The sequence below is a fragment of the Colobus angolensis genome, unplaced genomic scaffold, assembly GCF_000951035.1.
Source record: "Colobus angolensis palliatus isolate OR3802 unplaced genomic scaffold, Cang.pa_1.0 Scaffold290, whole genome shotgun sequence".
In the NCBI taxonomy this organism is placed as follows: domain Eukaryota; kingdom Metazoa; phylum Chordata; class Mammalia; order Primates; family Cercopithecidae; genus Colobus; species Colobus angolensis.
The window spans coordinates 1,135,441-1,139,215 of NW_012116155.1; positions in this window are offsets into that span (position 1 = coordinate 1,135,441).

Below are 3,775 nucleotides of genomic sequence, written 5' to 3' on the forward strand. Positions count from 1 at the left end.
TTCCGGTAAAACTTAGAACTATGCCAGTAATGATTACTGTTTATGTAAGTAGTAGGAAGTGGTCTGTTTATAGAAAATTTGGTACCTTGCAATTTGAAAGGGGCCTAATAACTGAGTGATAAGAACAGAATGAATTGATTCCAAAGTTGGGTCCATGAAACCCTGGGAGAGTTTCAATTAGTTTGTTTTGCTTCTGTGATAAATGAATAAACAAATGTACGTGTCTTCTGATATTTTTATGGCATATGAAAATATATGCATGTACTACCTCTAGTATTTTATGAATTTATTGTTAATATATTTCTAGAAAAAAAGTAGATGATTGGGCAATTTTCAACTTCAATGTATGCAATAAACCCTAAGGCAGAAGTTGAGCCCTGGATTGGATATCTTCTATTATCTTTTCAGAAAAACCTTCTACCCTTTTCCACTCTGCTCGGTGCCTGCTGTGGATGACACTAATCACTCGCAGGCTTCTGGTTCTGTTTGCTTTGACCATGGAGAGAAGTAACAATAGCTAGAACTAAGTGAAAATAACAAGGCCAGTTTATTTATTCCCACAGCTTTCTCCCCTGTTGGATCTCCTCAGGAAGCTGTATTTCTGTGCTCAAAGACTACAGTCCTTCTACTCATAGATCTAAATGTCCATGCAGATAACTGCTTCCTCCTTTACCCATAGGAGCCGTAATGGCATCTACCTCGTGTTGATACTAGTCCTGATGTAGTGAATGGCCCTTGTGGTTTTCCTTTCTCCTTCATACACCTTTGAAAAAAAATATATATATATTTTTGATACCAACTCTCTGTGAATTGCCTAATTTGAGTGTGCAATTTGTTTTCTGCCATGACTGTGATTGATACAATCCATTTACAGGTTTTGTTATTTCTTTAAACCCAAACAGAATTCACTGGTTTGTCTTCTTCGAGACACTACTGCGCTACTCCCTATATTATCCTGTCTTGATATATCTCAATGACATCTATAGATACCATTCTCAGTAATATATATACAATTGAGAGAGAGAGAGAGAGAGAGTTATTTTTCTCTCTTGATTCAGAGCAAGTGCTCAATAGATGTTAATCAGATTGGTATAAATGTAAGATCTGATAATTACTTCCATTTTCATCCATATTGCTCCAAATGACGAAATTTCATTCTTTTTTATGGCTTAATAACATTCCTTTGTGCATATATACCATATTTTCTTTATTCATTCATCTCTTAATGGGCATTTAGTTTTATTCCACGTTTCGGCTATTGTGAATAGTAATGTGATATGCATGTGAGTGCAGATGTCTTTTCAATATTGGAGTGTTGTTTTCTTGACATATCTGGAGCTGTCAGTGTATAGGGAGTGCTCGCTGTGGTGTCCTGTACTGCTTACTCATGGCCGGCAGTAGAGAAAGCAGGGTACTTATCGGGAAGCTGAGTGTGGTCAGAAATATTGGGATTTGAGATTCTCTCACACTCTGCAAACTGAAAAAACCCAAGGCCTGTCAATGACTTACTGCTAATTCTGAAAATGTTTCTTCAACACCCTAAGCCACTATGTCACTATGGTCTTAATAAAAAACTATGGCATCTCAAACATAAAGGCATCTTTCTGAGTGTATGTGTTGTAGGAGGTGGGGATTGGGGGCACAATTATGCAAGCAATACCTTGGCAGGGATTTTATTGTTCTTTGCTTTTTACGTGACTTTCTGTAAATACTGCAAGTTAAGAAAGTGCATAGTTTGATACTAGCGTCATCTATTTTAACAAAATAAATTCTTTTTTAGTACCATATTTTGACAGGCTTTATTTATATCATATGCTCATGGAGAACATAGTATGTTATAAAAACAGATCAAAGAGATTTTTTTAACTCTTTTGAGCCTCATAATTCCATAAATATTTCAATTTTTTAATAATTACTTGACTAGTTCCAGTGAAAGTCAATGCACTGATTGTAATTCACTGGCATTACAGAGCCATAGACTGGTTACAAATGCCCAGATTACCTCTTACACAATGAGGTGCATCATTCGCCAGTGAGCCCTTTCCTCTCAGTTTACCCTCAGGACTACATATTTTTGTACTAGCTTCTAAAACAGTTAATACTTCATTTTTATATTTAGATAATTTAAATTGAAAATGATGGACAGGCTTTCTACAAAATCCTTACCCTAGGGCCATGACCTAGGCATAAGAAGTGCTTTGGCATAACAAAACGAAACAACAACAAAAAAACACCTTAACATACAAACACATTTTTAGTAAAATACTGTAGTATCTGAAACAGAGACCATTTTCTCAAAGTATGTTTCTTACTGTGATATATATGGTTTAAAATATTATTTTTTTCTAACCATAGAGACAGCAGTAGAGGTTATATTTAAAATGATATTTATTGGCCATGTTTTCATTATAGAAATACTCAATTATTAGTTCGATCAATTCTGAAGATGCTTATTGAAGATTATTTTAGTAAGTAGGATGGGACTTCCAGACTCTGTTTTCCAATACAAAACAACTTTATAAGTGGAAATACATTTTAATAATTATTTTCTTCTATCTCTTACATTTCCATTTTTGAAAAAGTAGGCAAATTTGCACATAAACACCTGTTGTTATACTCTTCTTTCCAATGCCATCTCTTACTCATATTTCTTTTCACCTTAATTTCCCATGAAGATGGAGTCAGGAATAAGAAATTCTGGTTAGTATTCAGATTTTTTTTCCAGTAATAATTCTCAGGTTTCAAAGAACAGCTATCTCTTCTATGCTTCAGAACACAAACAAAAAGTATGTATAAATGATCTCAGATTCATCCTCTGCAATATATATTTAAAATTATAAAGAAAACATGCTTCTCTTCAGTTTAGGAGAAAGGCTACTCATGAAAGACTAAAGCAAAATCCTAGCATGTGTTTTTCTAGTATTTATTTCTGGCAGTCAAATGATCTATCTATAGATGATCTCAGACCCATCAGAAGCAACATATATTTAAAATTACAAATAAAGCATGCTTCTCTTGGGTCTATAAAAAAGGTTTTAGATAAAAGACTAAAATAGAAGCAAAGGTTGCATAATTTTCCAGTAGCGTATTTATTTCTGACAAATAGAATCATTATGCAAAATTATGAAGACTATTATTCCAAAAATTGATGTGCCTAATGAATGTCAAAATTGGAGCAATTAGTATATTGATATTTTTTACAAATTCAATAATTATTTGAATTTTGCCATTAAGTTGATCACATTTGCACCCATATTGGAAGAAATGTGAGATTAAACTCATTATTCAGTATTACACTATTTGAAGTAAAACACCAATTGTAAATTCAATGCAATGTTCCTGATGATAATTTAATCACAGAAATTAATAAATTAAATCCATCCATGTTTTACCCTTCATCATCAGTGTTCACATTATACAGATACTCATTTACATGGTATTTTTTCAGGTTTGAGATTTACAAAAGCAATTGTTTTACAAGGTATTCGAATTTAATCACAAAAGAAATGCAGATGGTGAAACAGATTGCTGTCATATTCTCCCTTGTTTATTTGCACTTTTGCTATTGTAACTTCCATCTGAAACTTTCTACCAAGAATTGAGTAGATAACATGAAAATAGTTTGATCACAATGATGTCTTCATCATCATGTTATTCTGCTGTATAACATTCATCCCCACCTCCATGCTTTTGTCTCTGCTCAATTGCTCCATCTAGAATATCCTTCTCACATCTTTCACCTCTTCAGCACAAGTATAACATGATTAGGAACTCC